The following is a 21,966-nucleotide window of genomic DNA, read 5'->3' as shown; positions in this document are numbered from 1 at the left end:
GAGAAACTGAAAACCTATCATTCTCTGGAGCATTTGAGATCTTGCTTCTGGGCAATGTTGTCAGTTTGGCTCAAATAAACTGTTATAAAAATTCTCTGAAGGTTTGGACATTTCTTTCATCAACAGCATTCTCATTGGCATTTAGAAATTCTCTTTGTGAAATGACTGTATAACTGCTTGTCTATTCTTTATTGGGTTGTATGTCACTTTCTACCAACTTGGAGTTCTTTACATTCTATGAGTATGAGTCCTTTATCGGATTTACGTATTGAAAGTATCTTTTCTACACTATGCCTTGATTTTTTATTGTTGTAAAGGCATATTTTGATACACGAAAGTTCCAGAGTTTAATATAGTCTAATTTATCAATGATAAATTGATAAATTTGTTCTGTTTAAGACAACTTTGCCTACTACAAATTGAAGATTTTATCCAATATTTTCTTCTAGGAGTTTTTACCGTCACAGTCTAATCCACCTGAAAGTTATTTACGTGTTTGATATGAAGTAGGTATAATATTCATTGTTCTTTCCACATGGACATTCAATTGACCCAGCATCGTTTATTGAAAAGACTCTTTGTCTTCCAAATTGCATTATACCTGTGCTATAATTCAGGCAACCTTATGTGTGGGTCTGTTTCTGTTTAATCTGTTCCATTGGTCTAGTGACACTTTTAGAAACCATAACTTTACAATGAGTCTTAATTATCTACTTTGTCATCAAAATTGACTTTGCTGTTTTGGGCCCTTTATATTTACATATAAATTTTAGAATCAACTTGCAGGTTTCTACAAAAAAAAAAAAAAAAATGCCAAAGGGAATTTTGCTTAATATACAATGTTGCCTGCTGGGAAGGGTCTATTAGTGGCTAACAGTGTTTGAAAGCTGAATGATGGAAGAAGCTTTAAATTTGGCAGAAGCCAAATTTTAAAGGACTTGAATGTCATTTAGGGAATGTAGGCTTTATTCGGTAAACAGTAGGGAGCCATCAGAAATCTTTAAGCAAGGAAGTCAGATGATTAGATCTGTATTTTTTAATATAGCACCAGGCAGCAACATCCATGCCCAACTCTATCTACCTAAATTTTCAGGTGCCTACCTTAGAAGTAGGGTTATACCCAGGTATGAGAAAATTAGTACTTCTTCTGGAACCCCAAAGGCAAGAAAGAGTTGTGTTATGCCTAGGCGTGGTGGGGAGAAGGCCCCTTCACATGTTAGAGTAAACACACAGCTATGTGCTCCTTTCTGGTGTACCAACATTCAGTTCAAGTCTTGGTTTCAGAGGCAGGAAAGTTCTACCACTCAGAATCAGTGTATGTCTGCCTGGAAGATACACAGTTCTCTGGGATGTCAAGATGAAGAGAGAAAATACAGGGACTCCGGTATTGGAGTTGTGCCCAAATTACCCAGCCACTACACCAATCATCCCTCCCCCTTCTCTAACCCCAGGCTGAGGCAGGGAACATCCTCAGCACGAAAGTGCTGGAGACAATACATTTAGACGCCAGATACAATAAAATGCAGACACACACAAAACAGTAACTTGTTAAAAGATATTCAACCGTGACTCACACTCCTTTCCCTCCAACTTCTGACCCAGATAGCTGGAACAGTCAGGCAGTCCTGCAAAAGTACAGGCAGTTCCCTTCCAGAAACGGGCTAGCTGAACAGCTTATTTAAAAATTCATATCCATTTTTAGGACAAGAGTAAAGAAAAACCACTCTTTGACAAGAAGGAACGGTAACAGTATTTAACCCACTTATCAAAAATAGAGGACAGGAACTATCTATTTAAATTAGATTCCATATTGAGAAGAGATCTCGGAGCCCTGCTTTATTTCCCACCCATCTCCTGTGGAGTTTCCGGGGGCTGTCTGGTGGCCAACCGAGCCTTTGACCATTTCTGTAAGTCAAATCTACCATCCGCATCCCAAAAAAGCTTTGGTCACTATATGTATCATGCAATTAATTGGAGATGTCTTTTGCAAAAAAGCAAAATAGACCAAAATAACTCTAAGTCTATGAGAATTATGTATCTATCTCTCCTTGTGAAGTCTGTGTATTCATTTTGGGGGACTACTGATATCTGTTCAGATCCAGGAGGACCTTTAGGTCTTTTTAAAATTCTATCTTCTCCCTGGTGGCAGGCTTCATGGCCAGTATATGGAAGGTTTGGACCAGCCACTATGTCCAACCTTTCTGAGCCACCTAGGCCTCACATCCTGGCCTCTAGACCCTCTCAGCCTCAGTAGTAGTGCCAGCTTCTTTCAAAATTTTCCTGGCACAGCAGTGCTTGAACATTCCCACCAAAACTAGGTCAGCACTTTCTTAGAGGAAAATCAAAGCAGGCATACTAAAACCACCAAGATAGAGAAAGAAATTGAAAGAATGTTGATATTAATATTCCCTAAAGAAGCACCATGAAATCATAATGGAAAAAACTTAAATCCTCACTGGATTTTCTTTTTTCAGTGTCGAGTATTTTCATGATTTTGATTTGCATAGGGAAGGTAAGGGAACCAGGATCTTTCAAGCGTTTAGGAACCATAAAGACATAATTCAGCTCTGCCCATCCAGAAAGCCTGAGACACCATAGCCTGGAGAGGTCTAGTTGGTCATGTGGAAATGGCGGAAGGAATTTGTGGGTTCTGGCTGTCATAAAAGGGGGAGAAGCCATAGCAAAGGGATTGCATGCACAATCCTGTGTCCAAACTGTCATTAGTGCTATTGTGCTGGCCTGCTGCTTTTTCATCTCTTTGTCACTATTCCCCTGCCTCCTGGCTCCCAATTCTTGACTTCATCAGAGCTCCATTCTGAGACTAAATATTTAATATGAAGATTACTCTGCCTAAGGTAGAAGGTGAGAAGTAGAAATGAGAGAAACCCCTCTGGGAATTTTGGATATTCAGCTATCCTTGACTCTTCCAGTAAAACAATGGTATCAAATTTCAGCTGAGTAATGTAGAAACTGTTATGTACAGTGAAGTGATTCTGGAGGCTGAGCTCATCTAAATCTTTCATGCCCACCTTATACTCTCTCTCCAGAATGACTAGGGGACCTCACGTCCCTCCTAAACCTTCAGTTCCTCAGCCCCCTTCCTGAGTCCACCGTCCCCACTGGCCCAGCATCCCCACAGACAGTGGCCAAGCCACATTCTGAAATGCAGGTGCAACAAAAAATTATATCTCCTCAAATTCAAATACATGAGAGTGCAATAGAAACTGGCAGCTGCTTTCCATGATGTGCATACCCATGTGAAGTGCATGGAGCTTGACTTCAAAGGGATTCTGATCTGTTCACTTGCAATAAAAAGAAGAAAAAGAGAGGCAAGCAGAGTAGTAGGTACCTGCCTAAAAAGTCCCCACTACTAGTTGGGAATGTAAAGTGCCTTTGAAGGACACTCACTTTATAACCATTTTAATGATAATAAAGATGTTAATAAGGATAATATGAACACTCATCAAGTGCCAATTATTTACAATTGTCCCACTGAGGGCTTTACAATTATTATCTCATTTAGTCTTCCCAACAACCTTGTCAGGCAGTACTTCTAGTATCCTGTTTACAGATGAAGAAGTCAATCTGAGAGATTACATTCTCCATAGTAACCCAGGTAGTGAGTTATTTCAAAACCATGTTCTTCACTTTCACATTATACTACTTCTTTCAAAAACTGTTCCCCAAGCATATAGATGACATACAAAGAAATATAAATAAAAGCCCATAATTAGAAAAATAAAGCCAGAGGGGCCTTATGGTAAGAAGATTACAGTTATGTACACTGGTAAAAAGAAAGGATAAGATAGGAGTATATTTACTATTTAAAAAAACATATCTGTTATCTCTGAATATGCATGTTTTCTGTGGCATGCCTTATGTAAGATTAACTAATTATTCTATGGTTAAATAAAGAGATAAACCTTAAACCTTTCTGAGCCTGTTTCTCCCTCTGGAAAATTACTAATAAGTGACACGAGGATTAAATCACAATGTATAGAAAACTTTCAGTTAAGAAAAGAAAAAGGACTGTTATGTGGTTTTTGATAATGTTACTACTTTAAAAATGCTTCCGTATAGAAGTGATTCGCACTCCAGTCATTCATTTAAATCATGTGATTGTTTTAATAAAACTACCAAGGCCTGGACCCTGCTTCAGAGAATGATATTGATTAAGTGTCTGGAGGTGGGGCCTGGTCATCAGGACTTTTTAAAAGTTCCCCAGCTGATCTCACATGTGTGCCTCCCGGGTTAAACACACAGGAGGGATGAGGAGCTCTGCCCATACATTTGGAGGGAGTGGAGAGAGTCAAGGTCAGTATACTGGAATTGATTATGTCTGATGTGTACAACAGGTATCAGAATCCAGCATAAAAGGTGGGAAGAGGATCAGATGTACCTTGAATTTCATTGGAAAGACCAGGGGCAGGGTTCTATTTCTCCTACGGGGACTGAAAAATGTTTCTTCTTTATGGTGCATCTCAACTTACTGAGTTTTCCCCTTATCATCTCTTGCCTTTAAAGTTTCTTTCAACCTGGAGAAAACTGCAAACCAGAAAAATACACAAAGATTTGAACGACTGCAATGGAGATGAACAGCGATCAGCAGCAATGGCCCTTGAAGTGGTTCCATGTCTATATTCACTCTGATCATGTTGACTCACTCTGATCTGGTCACTGCCAAGTGAGAAAGAACCCCTAATGTATGGGGCCCTGGGAATGCCCCTTTTTAGTTTAGAATTGTCCTTACAGAAAGGAAGGGTGTTGCTTTGGCTGTAGTGAAGTCTAACATAGCCATAAATCTGTGGGAGGCTAACATATTTTCAGAGAAGCAACCCAAGTGAAAGACACTTCAGGATCCTGGCAAGTGGGGGTAGCCACTAACAGCCCCTAACACCTAGCTTATAGAAATGTAATTAAATGCTTTTCATCTTCCCTACCATATATGAAACAAAAGACAAGACCTGCAAACCAAAATGGCCAGAAAAAGGAACATGATCCCCACTGCCCACAGTGTTTCATTCCCTGGAGATGATATCTCTTGGCCAAAGTCACACTTGTATCAGCCTACCCCGCAGGAAGATGAAGGAGCAAGTGTGCAGACTCCAGCAACACATTCCCACTCTCAACAGAAAACCAACAGAGGGTTTGAAACATTGATATGCAAGTCACTCTCAGGCCGTGAGTCAGTTTTCTTCTCAAAGCAATTAGCAATTACCAGCATTTATTCAGTGAGCAGAACTCAGGCAGACAGACACTGACAGTCCATCATTATCACAACAAAAGAACCAAAGCTTTTATCCTCCAGAGGAAGAGAGATTTTAAGAACTCCAACTTGTAGGCTCACTCGCTTCCCAGATCTATGATTTATTTTTTAAAAATAATATGAAGTGCAGGCATTTATTTATGAGGAGCTGCTTATAAGTGGTCTTCCCAGGAATCACATGCAACCCCAGAAAGCTCTATGTTAAATCTATTCAACATAGATTTAATAGCTCAACCCACAGGGGCTGCTACCTCTACACCCACCACCCTATTGACTGCATTTTGAGAGAGGGAACACTTTCTGCAAACTTCCTGCAGTTTGCTTCCTCTTTGCCACACCCTAACCACTCAACTGCCATTTTGATGTGGTCAAACCAATCACTATTAGCCAGGATCCAATTACATGCCAATGGTAGACACTGTAAAAGCTAGAATGAACAGATGACCCTTGTATGGTCACAGGTCTTGCATACTAAATCTACAGTTTGGTCACAGCTTTAGTAATGGAGGCAAAGCCAAATTGGAATCATCTACCTCTAGCCCTTACTGCATGTATTATTTTGGACATAGCATTTACCATTCTGAGCTTTAGTTTAATCTCCTTGTTCATCAAAGGGATTAAACCTACCTCACATAAGAAAATGGTGATATATATAAGGCACACAATACATGGGCATTATGTATCAATGTCATAAGTAACCAGTTTGTCCCAGTCTTTACCAGCTGGTAAACACAAATATTCCAATGGTCAGCCTCTACCCTCTAAACCTCAGTGCATATCCTCCAGTTCCACCACATGTGAAAGTCCAGTCCATTCCATTAATTCGCTCTCTAATTATTCCGACCTAGAAGCCCTGAAAGAGGTGGGGATGGTGGAATTCCTGGAAGCCCAGTTGTCTGAAGTTCGTGCACCAGGGCTGCAGCACTATAAAGCTTTCCCAGTCTACAGCCTCTGTTGCTGCTTTGCTTTGCACCTCTCATGACCAAGTTTTATACAAGAAGTTCCCCTATAGACCTATGGAACCTGTGAATTTCTCTTTCAAGAATTTCTCTTTCCTGGGATGCTTGGGCACTTGAATGGCAGAGAAGATACAAGTAGCCCCATCACACTCACTCTGACCCTGGAATCTGTCCGCTCTAACCTTTGGCCCTCTCTGCCTTACAGTCCCATGGACTCTGCTATTCTTCTTACTCTGTAGTCAAGCCTCATCTGAGGTCCCCAACTCCATAAAATAGATGTGACCTTTTCTCAGCCCCAATTGTGGACCAGTTCTTCTTCACAGTTCTCCTAGCTTCTTTAAAAGTAGGGGTGCAGTTTTGAATTCCTTACACATTCCCTGTCCAGAATAGAGGACCTCCAACCAGACTAACAGTCTAATCTCTAACACAGCAAAAAACCTGGTCACTAATATGTGTATATATACATACACACACACACACACACACACACACACACCTTTACACATGCACACACGTGCACATAAATGAACAGGTAGGCTCAATAAATGGAGTTAATATTATTTTGATTAGTTTTCTACAGGAAGTCAAACTGCTTATGTTTCATTAAACATTTTTCTCACTTTACCCTGTCATTTTGTATCTCAGACTAGCATACTGTAGGCCCTCTCTCATTTTTGCTCCATCTACGTCAATACCTCAAAATTCTTTTCAAACCTCACCTCCTCCACGAAGCCATCCTTAACCACTCCAGCACAGTCTTCTCTTCTTCACTTACATTTATTATAGTTATTGTCTCTAGTACACATTTTACAATAAATTTCTTCTCAGGAAAGAAGGTAAAGATTAACAAGAACGTAGAGTGATTTCTAAGAGTATAAACTGTCTTCTGTTGCACAAACCGGTGAGAGGTTTAAATAAACCTCTTCCTTTGAAGAGCTAAATGAAACGCACTAGAGTCTGGGAGGGCCTGATTACCTACTAGTAAGCACTCATCAGCTGTTTCCATTTCCAAAAAGATGTAATAGGTGTACATTTTCCTATTCCTTTCAAAAAATACAACTAACAATTGAAAACAGAAAAACAATAGAGAAAGCTAATTAAATTTAAAAAGGTGGTTCTCTGGAAAGATCAGTAAAATTGACAAACTTCTAGCAAGACTGACAAAGAAAAAAAGAGAGAAAATAAAAGTTACCAATATCAGGAATGAAACAGGGATTATCTGTATAGACCATGCAGACATCAAAAGGATAATAAGGAGATATTATAAACAACTCAACAGAAATAAATTTGGCAACTTAAAGTAAATAGACCAATTCCTCAAAAATCACAAAGAACCGCAACTCATCCAACATGAAGTAAATAGTTTGTATGCCTTGCAAATATTAAGTAAATAGAATTTGTTACTTTAAATTCCCAAAAAAAGACATTCAAACCCAGATAGTTTCACCAGAGAATTCTACCAAACTTTTAAAGAGGAATTAACACCAATTTTACACAATTTCTTCCAAAAAATAGAAGAGGGGAAAATACTTCCCAATTTACTTTCTGAAGGTACTATTACACAGATACAAAAAACAAACAGATAAAGACAGAAAAAAAAACATAGACCGATATTCTTCATAAATATACATGTGAAAATTCTTAATTCTTATATTAGCAAATAAAGTTCAGCAATACATAAAGAGAAGTGTGCATCATGATCTTCAAATTGGATTTATTCCAGAAAGGCAAGGCTGATTCAATATTCAAAAATCAATCAAGAAATTCACCATATCAACAAACCAAAGAAAATTCACATGATTATATCAATTGACACAGAAAATTCATTTGACAAAATTCAATATCTGTTCATGATAAAACTCTCAGAAACATAAAAATAAATGGGAACTTATTCGACTTGATAAAGAATATCTACCAAAAATTTGCAGTTAACATTATACATAATGGTGAAAGGCAGAATGCCCTCCACCTAAGATAGGGAGAAAAGCAAAAATGTCCACTCTAACCACTATTATTCAACATAATGCTGGAAGTTATAATAAAAAAGAGAAATAAATAAAATCCATGCAGATCAGAAAGGAAAAGCAGGAAATTTCCCATTTGCAGATGTGTAAAAAATCCCAAGGAATATTTATCAAGAAAAATCTCCTGAAACTAATAAAAGATCAGCAAAATCACAGGCTTTAGGATAAATATATATACCCCCCCCAAAAAAAATCAACTATATTCCTATATACTTACAATGGACACAAGGACACTAAAAATAAAATACCACCTATAATCACTCAAAAAAAAATACTCAGGTGTTAATCTAACAAAAATGTACAGGACTTATATGCCAAAAACTACAAAACATTGATCAAAGAAATCTAAATGTGGCGACAGAGCCAGGAATGCAGTTTCCAGGCTCTTGGCCTCACATGGAAAGGTGCTGGCTCAGGTAGTAAATGGCCATCAACTGTGATTGGATGGCCTTAAGCTGTGGCTAGTTGGCCATCAGCTGTAATCAGTGAGCCACTGGCCACTAATATAACTGCTGTGGCTACGCTAGCAGAAAAAATGGGGACTAGCAAGAAGATGGTGGCTGGCAAGCATGGATTGCAGTTAGGACAGCGGGTTGCAGAGAGTGTGGCTCCTGCTTCCTGTGTCTCCAACCCAGCCGCCAGGGAGAATATAGTGGTATGACTCCCGTATCTATGGCTCCATGGGTGTTCCTTTTTGGCCTCACCGTGTCCTGTGTTTTTATGTGGGGAGCGGGAGCTGAGTACCCACAGGCCACCCCGCATGACACTAAATAACTAGAGAGACATACTTTGTTCATAGGTTAGATGTCTCAATATCACAAAAATGTCAATTCTGATTTCCAGTCAAGATGGCAAAGTAGCTAAACACTGTGCTTACCTCCTCTCACAACCACATCAAAATTATAACTAAACTACAGAACAACCATCATTGAGAATCACCTGAAGTCTAGCTGAACCGAAGCCTTACAACTAACGACGTACAGAAGGCACCTTGAGACTAGTAGTAGGTGCACAGATACAGAACCAGCTAGTCTCACACCCACCTGTGACCATTAAAAATAAAAAGGGATATCTTGACTGCAGAGGTTTCCCCCAGCAGATCAAGGGGTCCCAGCCTCATTCCAGATTCCCCAATCTAGGGTTCCAGTGCCAGGGAGAGAAGTCCCCATAATTTCTGGCTATGAAAACCAGCAGAGATAGTGGCTGAGATGAAGGTGGCTGCAGTTGTAGGTGCTCCTCTTAATGGCCCCTTGCATAGACTTACTCATTGATGTAGTCACTCACTCTGAGCTCCAGTGTTGGGGCAGCAGTTCAAAAGGTATCAGGGACATACGGGGAGGAACTGAGTTGTCTGGCCCTTCAGAGGGCCAGAAGGCCAAATCAGATGTGGCAGATTTCTCCCAGAGGGATGAGCTGGTAGAAGCCACTATTTCTTTGTTGGGCCCTCCCCACTCCCAGCATGCAAACACAGGTGGCCACCCTATCTGAGTCTCCATCAACCTAACTAACACAATTGGTTCACCCTGCCCAGGTGATTCCAAGAGACCCTGCCCCACACAATTTTCAGGCATACCCAAGATGCTTCCAGTGGCTGTTCCGTACAAACACCCTGTCTAGGCATATGCTGCAGACTTTACTAAAATCTCTCAAATGTTCACAAAACCCAAACAAATAGCACCTGGCTTTGGCATGTCCTATACCTCTTGCTGAGCTGCCCTAACACTGGCACTAGCTGCTGCCCATCTCAGTTCACAGCTGGGCCTCTTGAGGCACCTCCAAGCACAGCACAGGTGGCAGCCATCTGTAGATTGCTTTGTGGCTCATGCCAGGTGGCCCCAGCAGGAAATAGGCTGTGGCTGAACTTGGTCTGCAGCAGGGCCCCTCCTAAGAAGTCATGGGGCTGACATGTCCAGAGGCCAGCTTCAGACATAGCCGTCATTTGGCCACCTCCAAGGATGACACACTCAAATGGAAGACTAAGCAGGTACCAGAGCCCTTCTAAAGTGAATCCTGCTCTGTAGGTTCAGCCCCAGCACCACAGTTCCTCTACTGTAGTCATGGCTAGTCCTCACAAACAAAGAGCCTCAGGGTAAATCCTTTCCACTGACATGCAAACAGCAACCAAGGCTCAACTACACTAGGAGGGCACTCACAACCCACACAATGGACACACGTGGGGCACCCAGCTCTGATGACCAGAGGAGACTGTGCAACCTGGGCCCCACAGGATATCCACTACATGAAGCCATTCTACTAAGACTAGAGGTATAGCAGACCTACCTACTAAATAGAAACAAACACAGTGAGGTAGCCAAAATGGGGAGAAAAATAAACATGTCTCCAAATAACAGAATACAACAAAGCTCCAGAAAAATAACTAAACAAAATGGAGATAAACAATCTACTAGATACAGACTTCAAAACACTGGTTATAAGGATGCTCAATGATCTCAAGAAGAACTTCAACAAAGAGATAGGAAACATAAAAATAAGAGATAGGAAACATAAAAATAGAGATAGGAAACATAAAAGAAACAGTCATAAATAAAGACTACAGTAATTGAAAGGAAGAATATATTAGAGGGAATCAACAGATTAAATGAAGCAGAGAACAAATCAACGATTTAGGAGATAAGATAGCAGAAAACACACAAACAGAACAGCAAAAAGAAAAAAAGAATCAAAAAAATTAAGATGGTTTAAGGGGCATCGGGGACAACATCAAGTATACCAACATTTGCATCCTAAGGGTACCAGAAGGAGAAGAGAGGGAGCAAAGAATTGAAAGCCTATTTGGAGAAATAATGATGGAAAACTTCCCTAACCTGGTGAAGAAAATCGACGTAGAAGCCCAGGAAGCAGAGAGTCCAAAACAAGATGAACCCAAAGAGGCCCACACCAAGACACATCATAAATAAAATGCCAAAGGTTAAAGACATAGAAAGAATATTAAAAGCAGCAAGCAAAAGGCTATTAGTTACCTACAAGGGAGCTCCCATAAGACTGTCAGCTGATTTCTCAACAGAAACTTCGCAGGCCAGAAAGGATTGACTGAAAATATTCAAATTAATGAAAAGCAAGGACCTACAACCAAGATTACTTTACCCAGCAAAGTTATCATTTAGGATCAAAGGACAGATAAAGAGCTTCCCAGACAAGAAAAAGCTAAAGGAGTTCATCACTACCAAACTAGTATTACAAGGAATCTTAGAGGGACTTCTTTAAGACAAAAAAATAAAAATAAAATAAAACATGTGAATAATAAAATGGCAAAAATTACATATCTATTAACAATTACTTTAAATGTAAATGCACTAAATGCTCCAATCAAAAGATAGGGTAGCTGAATGGATAAGAAAATAAAACCTTTACATATGCTGCCTAAAAAAGACTCACTTCAGATTGAAAGACACACACAGACTGAATGTAAGGGGATGGGAAAAGATATTTCATGAAAATGGAAATGAAAAAAAAAAAAAAAAAAGCTGGGGTAGCAGTACTTATACCAGACAAAGTAGACTTGAAAACAAAGGCCATAACAAAAGACAAAGAAGTAACAAGTAATCCCATTTCTGGGTATTTATTTGAAGAAACCCAAAACACTACTTCAAGAGGACATGTGCATCCACATGTTCATTGCAACATTGTTTACCAATAGCCAAGATGGGGAGGTCGCCTGGGTATCCATTGATGGGTGAAAGTATAAAGACGCAGTAATACATATATACAATGAAATATTGTTTGGCCATGGAAGGGAATGGGTTCTTGCAATCTGCATCAGTGCTGAGTGGAGTATGTCAGACAACAGAAGACAGAGGCCCTGTGATTTCTCTTATGTGTGGAATCTAAAGAACCAAACAAACAAACTAACAAAACAGAAACAAACTCATAGATACAGAGAATATTTTGATGGCTGCCAGATGGGAGGGTGCTTGGGGACAGGATGAAAAAGGTGAAGGCATTAAGAAGTACAAATTGGTAGTTACAAAACAGTCATAGGGATGTAAAGTAAAGCATAAGGATTATAGTCAATAATATGGTAATAACTATGTATAGTGCCATGTGTGTACTACACTAGTCAGGGGATCACTTTTTATATAAATGTCTAACCACTATGGTATACACCTGAAATTAATACCATATTGAATGTCAAATGCAATTTAAAAAATTTTTAAATGGGGGAAAATGGGTGAAGGGGAATAAGAGGTTCAAAGTTCAGGTATAAAACAAATAAGTCTTGGGGATGTAATGTACAGCATAGGAAATACAGTCAATAATATTGTTTAATAGCATGGTACAATGTCAGATGGTTGCTAGACTTATCATGGTGATCATTTCTTTAGGTATATAAATGTTGAATAACTATGGTGTACACCTGAAACTAATATAATATTGTATGTTAGCTATATTTTAATAAAAATCTTTTTTAAAAGATGTCAATTCTCACAAATTAATACAAAGGTTTAATAAAATTCCTATCAGTATCTCTGTAAGGAGAGTGACATCAGCAAAATGATGAAATAGGAGTTTCCAGTACTCAGTACTCATCCCTTTGAAAAAACATCAATTTAAATAATTATCCATTCTTGAAAATACTTTCATGAGAGATAAGGAATCCAGGTGAGAAATCATCGCACTTGAGTGAAGCACAAAAATAAGAAAAGATGTTCTGAAATAATAGGAAGGATAGTTTCACCTTACCCATTTCACCCTTTCCCCAAACTTGAGCAATGTAGTACAGAGAGAGATACCCTATAAATGGGGGAAGGAGAGTGAAGAAAACACCCAACCTCACTAAGGACCCCAGCACCAGGCCCATCCCACTGAATCCTGGTCCCAATCCAGCCCCAAAGGTCAAGGCTTTGAGATTCCAAGCTTGCCCCTGCAGTCCCAGGTTCCAGGCCTACCCCCAGGCTAAAATGATCCCCATGGCTCCAGACCAGCACTGATGGACCCAGCTTCCAAGCTGGTCCTGTAAACCCAGGCTCCTGTGGACTCAGAGTCCAGGCCTACCCCAATGGACCCTGTTGTATTGCCCCCCACAGACCCAAGCTCAAAGCTTACCCCAGCACTAGGTCAACCCTCATGAACCCAGGCACCAAGGCAGCCCTGATGAACCCAGGCACTAGAACCACCCACCCACAGGCCCTGATACCAGGCCAGTGTGCCTGAGGACTTCAGCATAAAGCCCACTGGTGGATCCCACCAAAAGACATGTCCAGAGTTTCTGAACAAGCTGACCAGTGAAGGACTTTCTCTGCCAAAGCCAGTCTATAAAGAGGTGTCTACTTCTTCAAATGCACAAACACTGATGCATTATAATATAACATATAATCAGGAAAACATGACATCACCAAAGGAACAAAATAGAACATCAGCAATTGACTTTAGAAAAATGAAGAAATGTCAACTGCCTAACAAAGAATTTAAAATAATGATCTTAAAGAAGCTCCATAATCTATAGAACACGGATAGACAATGAAATGAAATCAAGAAAACAATACATGAACAAAATAAGAAGTTTAAGAAGGAGATAGAAATCAGCAGAAAAATTGGGAAACTCACAAATACGTGGAAATTAAACAACACATTCCTGAACAACCAATGGATCAAAGAAAACATCAGAAAGGAAGTATAAAAATATATTGAGATAAATGAAAATGGAAAAACAACATACCAAAACTTACGGAATGCAGCAAAAGCAGTTCTAAGAAGAAAGTTTATAGCAATACATGCCTAAATTAAGAAAAAAGATTTCAAATAAACAATCTAACTTTACACCTCAAGAAACAAGAAAAAAGAAAATGTAAGCCCAACGTTAACAGAGGGGAGGAAATAACAAAGATCAAAGAAGAAACAAATGAAAAAGAGGCTAGAAAAACAACAGAAAAGATCAATGAAACTGAGTTGTTTTTTTTAAAGATAAAACTAGCAAACTTCTAGCTAGACTAACTAAAAATAATAATGATAATAGAGAAGAGTCAAATAAATAAAATTATAAATGAAAGAGGAGACATTACAACATCACAGAAATACAAAGGATCATAAAAGACTATTAAGAACAACTATATACCAACAAATTGGATAACCTAAAAGAAATGAATAAATTCTGATTCTACCAAGACTGAATCAGAAAGAATTAGATAATCTGAAGAGACCAATAAGGAGTAAGGAAATTGAATCAATAATCAAAAATCTCCCAACAAAGAAAAGACCAAGACCTGATGTCTTAATTGGTGAATTCTACCAAATATGTAAAGAAGAATAAATGCCAATCCTTCTCAAACTCTTCCAAGACAAAGAGGAGGAGGGAACACATCCAAAATCATTTCACAAGGCCAGCATTAATTACCCTGATACCTAAGCCAGGCAAAGACACTACAGAAAAAGGAAATTATAGGCCAATATCTCTGATTAACATAGATGAAAATGTCCTCAACAAAATACTAGCAAACAAAATTCATCAGCACATTAAAAGGCTCATACATGAGGACCAAGCGGGATTTATCTTTGGGATACACAAATGGTCCAACCATATACAAATCAATAAATATGACACACCACATTAGCAGAATGAAGGATAAAAATCATATGATCATCTCAATCGATGCAGAAAAAGCATTTGACAGAATACAACACCCTTTCATGATTAAAACAAAACAAAACAAAACTCTCAACAATGTGAGTATAGAAAGAATATACCTCAACATAATACAGACAATATATGGCAGGCCCATACCTAACATCATACTCAAAGGTTGAAAGCTAATGCTTTTCCTCTAAGATCAGGAACAAGATAAGAATGCCCAGTCATGTCACTTCTATTTTATATAGTACTGAATGTCCTAGACAGAGCAATTAGGTAAGAAAAAGAAATAAATGCCATCCAAATTAGAAACAAAGAAGTAAAATAGTCTCTGTTTGCAGATAACATGATTTTGTAGACAGAAAATCTTAAAGACTCCACACACAAAAAAAATGGTTAGAAATAATAAATGAATTTACTAAATTTGCAGGATACAAAATTAACTTTAAAAATCAGTAGCAGTCATAGCATATACTAACAATGAACTACCTGAAAAAGAAATTAAGATAATAATCCCATTTATAATAGCATCAAAAACAAGAAAACATTTAAGAATAAATGTAACCAAGAAGGTGAGAGATCTTTACACTAAACACTACAAAACATTGATGAAAAAAACTGAAGGCACAAATAAATGGAAGATATCCTATTTTCATAAATTGAAATAATTAATATTGTTAAAATGTCCAGACTACCTAAAGCTAGCAACAGATTCAATGCAATCCCTTTTAAGATTCCAATGACATTTTTCATGGAAATATGAAAAATAATCCTAAAATTTGTATGGAACCACAAAAGATCCTGAATAGCCAAAGCAATCTTGGGCCAAAAAGAACAAAGCTGGAGGCATCACACTACATGATTTCAAAATATACTACTAACTATACGGTACTAGGCATAAGAATAGACCTATAAACCAATGGAACAAAGTGAAGATCCCCAAAGTAAATCCACGCATTTAGAATCAGCTGATCTTTAACAAACATACAAAGAATACACAATGGGGAAAAGATAGCCTTTTGAATAAATGATAGTGGGAAAACTGTATGCCGACAGGCAGAAAAATGAAAGTGGAGCCTTGTCTTACACCATACACAAAATTCAACTCAAAATGGATTAAAGTCCTGTCACTGTAAAACTACTAGGAAAAAATAAAAAAATAAAAAACATAGGCAAAAATCCTCTTGACATTAATTAGTCTACACAATGATTTTTGGATATGACCCGTAAAGCAAGGCAGCAAAAGTTAAAAATAGACAAATAGGATTGTATCAAAATAAAAATATCTGCACAGCAAAGGAAACAACCAACAGAGTGAAGAGTGAAAACATATGAAATGGGAGAAAATGTTTGCAAACCATACGTCCGATAAGGGGTTAAAACCTGAAATATATCAGGAATGCAAACAACTCAATAGCAAGAAAACACGTAACCCAATTTAAAAAATGGGCAAAGGACCTGAATAGACATTTCACAAAAGAAGACATACAAATAGTCAATAGGTATATGAAAAAATGTTTAATATCACTAACCATCAGAGAAACACAATTCAAAACCACAATTGAATAACACTTTACACCTGTTAGAATGGTTATTATCAAAAAGACAAGAGTTAAGTGTTGGTGAGAATGTGGAGAAAAGGGAACCCTTGTACACTGCTGGTTGGTATGTAAGTTGGTGCATTTACAAAATGTATTAAAAAAGGATGGAGTTTCCTCAAAAAATCAAAAATAGAATGATATTTACAATCCAGCAATCCTACTCCTGGGCATACTCACATTTCCAAAAGAAATGAAATCAGTATCTTGAAGAGATATCTGTACTCACATGTTTAATTGCAGCATTATTTACAATAGCCAAGATATGGAATCAACCTGAGTGCCCACTGATTGATGAATGGGTAAAAAAAAGTGAGATACACACACACACACACACAATGGAATATTATTCAGCTTACAAAAGAAGAAAATCCTGTCATTTGTGACAACATGAATGAACCTGGAGGATAGTATGCTAAGTGAAATAAGCTAAGCAAAGATAAGAATGGTGATCACCAGGAGCTGGGGGGCAGGGGAGATGTTAGTTAAGGGGTACAAAGAACCTACAGAATATGATAGAGCCACTGACTCCCACATGTACCCTGCCTCATTTCTTTGGCCACACAGTGGGCTGCCTGTCTAAGGTGATTGTCTTAGCTCAGGCTCCTATAACAACATACCATCAACTGGGTGGCTTATGAACAACAGAGATTTATTTCTCACAGTTCTGGAGGCTGGAAATTTGAGATCAGGGTGCCAGCATGGTTGGGTTCAAATGAGAGCCTCTGGGTTGCAGACTCCTGACTTCTCATTGTGTCCTCACCTGAAGGAGGTAGAGTGAGCTAGCTCTCTGGGCTCTTCTTATTATCGTGTCCATAAGGGCTCCACCTTCATGACATAATTAGCTCACAAAGGCCCCACTCCCAAATACCATCACATTGGGGATTAGATTTCAACATAGGACTTTTGGGGAGCGCAGACATTTAGTCCATGACAGTGGTGTTACGTGGGATCCAGTGCATAGATCCCGTGTGAGCCCTTGAATGGTCCTGGTGGCTGAGGCACTATAGAAAAGAAAGGCAATTCCACACGTGAATCCTTGCCAGTCCTAGTCAGGATGAAACATTGCCTTTTCCCAGATGGAAGACGTCACATCCAGCATGACATGGGTTGTGGGGAGGGAGAAGGATGGCACAGGGTTAAGAAAAGACAGTAGCCAGTAATAGAGTGCAAGCACGGGCCAAGGGGAACAGTCTCAGGGACTGAACCCCGAATTGGGCCAACATGTAGTTTTTATTGGTAAACTTCTAAAGAGGTAATGATTGTTCATCTCAAGATCTGTGTGTTAGTAGCCTGCTGGCTGTCTTTCCGAAAGTTCCCATTGTGTTGTAGCTTGTACTTTGCCATCACACACACGCACATCTCCAAGGAATCCATTGAAGGGGAGGGACCGATATAATTCCATCGGGTCTCAGTTTGCTGAGGCTCTCCCTTGTGAAATCCTGAGAAGAGCGCGGGGGAACAAACGGTGTGGCAGCTATAAGGCAACAGGAAGACATCCAACCTAGTCAACTTGCCGACGAGTGGCTGCTTGGTCTCCTCAAAGCATGATACCTTTTTGGGACTCAGCTTTGGTTTTGATATTAGTGGACAAGACATTCAGCAGCAGCAGTCGCTCTCAGGTTTGGTGAGAGAGCATGTCATGTGGGGCGGCACGCAGGATCTCTAGTCCCACTCCCCACATAAGAACGCAGGACATGGTGAAACCAAAAAGGAACACCCATGGAGCCATAGATAGAGGAGTCACTATATTCTCACTGCCGGCTAGGTTGGAGACACAGGAAGCGGAAACCACACTATCCACAACCTGCCGTCCACTTCTGTCTGCCAACCCACCTCACTTGCTAGCTGCAATTCTCCGTGCTAACTGCAATCTGCTCTTGCTAGCTCAGCCACCATCTTCTTGGTAGCCCCCATTTTCTGCTAGCATAACCACCGCAGTTAGCTGTGGCTAACAACCAGCCAATGGCTCACTGGTTACAGCTGACGGCCAACCAGCCACAGCTGATGGCCTCCAATCTCAGTTGATGGCCATTTACTACCTGAGCCAGCACCTTTCCATGCGAGGCCGAGAGCCTGGAAACTGCACTCCTGGCTCTGTCCCCACAGAGCGCATGTTTTAGGTTCATGGTTAGCCTCCATCTCTGCCCCCATGCTGTCTCTGTTCACGAGCCCATTGTGTAAGCCCTGGGATGGCCCATGACAGAGGCTGGTAAGTATCAACAGGCTGACTCATCCTGTACACTGGTTGTTCAGTGCTTCTTCTGAAATGGATGCTCTCTGGTGTGTTAATACGCCCACGAAGCATAATGCTTCTTTCTTACTGGTAGAAGTGCAACATACAATAAGGTGTCCTTTGAATGAGATATTCTGGCTTTCTCCAGGCAATTGGACCCCAAATATTTCATATATATATTTGGCAGGCCCCTGACACTTTGCAGGATTTATCTCTTCCTTTCTGGAGCTCCTGTGTGCAATCATAGTGCCTAGAGCACTGCCCATTGTTTATTACATGATAATATCAACATAGTGGATCACTGTGACGGAGGGTCAAATGGTCCCAGTTCCTCCTGACTATACCGTGACACATAACAGGAGAATAATACAGACCTGGGGCAAGATCATAAATATGGGTCTATTGCATAGACATACAAAATGCTTCTGATTCTCTGTCATGATGGATATTGAAAAATAATGCACTTAGCTAGCCAAAGTCTATGTACTTGAGGCAGTAATCTGCTCTGGTAAAAACAGCAGCTACAATTGGGATATAACTTGGTTAAGTTTGCAAGAATCCACTAAAATTTGCCATAATCCTTGATTTTTTAGGAACCAAACTGGTAAAATTGCATAGGCCTGAATAGGGACAACTACCCTTGTCCCTGAAAATCTTTTAGGGTGACACCAATCCCTACCATTCCCCTTGGACACAATATTGGCTTTTACTTACTATCTTTCCTGAAGGAGGCCACTTCAGGGACTTCTGTTTGGCCTCTCTTTGACCAATTATTACTGGTCAAAAAACTGAAATGAATGTTCGTCCACCTGCTATAAGTATGGCCATTCTAATTTTTTATTTAGAAACCAGAGAACATAGGCCATTTATCTCTTGACCTGTATGTGCCCCTATCCTACCCTAACACAAGGTAGTTCATAATATTTGGGGGTGATTCCTGGGAACCAGCAATACTTTGGATCCTGTATCCAAGTTGGCTTCCCATATATCCTGTCTCTAGGAACTCCCTTTTCTATTAGCAATCTCCAAAGATCCATGCGGCCAGCGCAAACCCCAGGCTGTCATTCCGACATTACTGCCCATGGCAGTAATTCTGACTACCTTGTTTATAACTGTTAAGTGTTGCCATCTGGGCTCAGGCAGCCACTGTACGAGGCCACGCTGGTTGAGGACGGAGAGCATAATAACCTTCTGGCTAAGTGGCTGTCATTTAGCTGAGGACAATTTTCTGGAAAAGGGAGGACGCTGTTAGCTGCAAAACCTCATCGCAACTGAAGGATAAAAGCTCTGGAGGGGTGAACAGATCTAAGCAGGCATCCACAGCAATAAGCTTTGGCACTAGGACAATAACTGGCTAAATAGGCAGGCACCCTGCTCACCTGGGAATTCTGTCCCTCACTCTGGACAGGACCACCAAGACAGGCTCAGCAGACTTCTATGTTGGCAGACTGTTTATGACTCCCTAAACTTTGTGACTGGAAAACAGCAGAGCAGCATGAAAGGATTATCTACAAATACAGGTTTGCTTATTTTTCAAAAGAAAAGACAAATGTAATGCTCAGATTGTGATTTGTAAGAGCCAGGGACTATGGGAATTCTCTCCTTCCTCTTTCATGGGAGAGGAGCTGTGACTTAGCCAAGCCCCTCGGTCAATTGGACGTGGCAGAGAAGCTCATAAAACTAAGATAGTGAGACTTCACTATCACATAAGCAAATTATCCTTTGCTTATGATACTTGACTCTTAAATGTGACTTTCTAATGCTCTGTCTTTAAATGCAGGTATTGTAAAACCTGATCTGTTAAAATACCATACCTGTTCCGCCTGTGTACATGATTTTGAAAGCCAGGAATTATTTTGCTTTTTTCTGCTTTTTACCTCTCTTATGGTGATCTATATTTTGAGGAAATCTAACTCAAGTCACATAACATGACAAAGGACTTTCATGCTTATACTTAAAATTTGGGAATACTGGAATTTCTGGGATAAATAGATGGTTCAGGGGGACTAAGCAGGGTATTTGAAATGGAAATTTTTCATAGGCAGAATAACAGCCATGTCCTACTCCCTGGAACCTGTGTATATGTTCCAAAGGTTGCAGATTAAATTCAGGTTGCTTAAAACCTTAAAACAGATTTTCCTGGATTATCCAGGTGGGCCCAATATAATCACAAGGGTCTTTAAGAGTCTGAGGAAGGCTTTACAGGAGAAGAATGGTGCAGAGAAATGATATTGCTGACTTTGAAGATGGAGGAAGGGGGCCAAGAGGCAAAGAACATGGGTGACCCAGAGAGGGCAAGGAAGTATGTTCCCCCCACTCCCAGAGCCATCAGAAGGAACACCATCCTGCCATCACCTTCATTTTAGCCCAAGGAAACCCGTGTCTGACTTCTGATCTCCAGAAATATAAGAAAACACATTTTTTAAGCTGCTAAATCTGTGGTCATTTGTTAAAGTATCAATAGGAAACTAATACAAGATTGTTCTAAAAATTAGGAACATACTATATCTATGCCTGTTACTCATCCCTTTGGTCTAGAATAATTTTTACTGCTTCCATGTGGGAGCCTCGACATCCCTGATGGTTGAAGGATGGAGGAAAGAGAGGATGGAGCTCAGCATGTAAAGTGAGAATTGGGGGAGAGGTAAAAAATAACATGGTGTTTGTGTAGACAGCAATCGAGTTGGTGTGAATCAAGTTCAAATGCAGGCTAACTTCCTCTAAGCAGTGGATCCAAAATAAAGATATTTTGTTATGCTAGTTCAATATTTTCTTTGTTCAGTTTTCACAGAAATATCTTGTGTATTTTAAGGAACTCATGTGTCACAGGTTGTAACTTTTATAATCTGTGTGGGGACAGAGCCAGGAGTGCAGTTTCCAGGCTCTCAGCCTCACATAAAAAGGTGCTGGCTCAGGTAGTAAATGGCCATCAACTGTGACTGGCTGGCCATCAGCTGTGGCTAGTTGGCCATCAGCTATAACCAATGAGCCACTGGCCACTAATATAACGGCTGTGGCTACGCTAGCAGAAAAAATGGGGGCTACCAAGAAGATGGCAGCTGGGCTGGCAAGCTTGGATTGCAGTTAGCACGGTGGAGTGCGGGTTGCGGATAGCAGAGAAGTGGACAGCAGGTTGCAGACAGTGTGGCTCCTGCTTCCTGTGTCTCCAACCCAGCCACCAGCAAGACTATAGTGGTATGACTGTATGGCTCCGGGGGTGTTCCTTTTTGGCCTCACCATATCCTGCCTTCTTATGTGGGGAGTGGGACCAGAGACCCCGCCTGTCATCCTGCACGA

Source organism: Rhinolophus hipposideros, assembly GCF_964194185.1.
Source record: "Rhinolophus hipposideros genome assembly, chromosome: 3".
NCBI lineage: Eukaryota > Metazoa > Chordata > Mammalia > Chiroptera > Rhinolophidae > Rhinolophus > Rhinolophus hipposideros.
The sequence above is the reverse complement of the archived record's forward strand: the minus strand, read 5'-3'. Positions refer to the sequence as shown.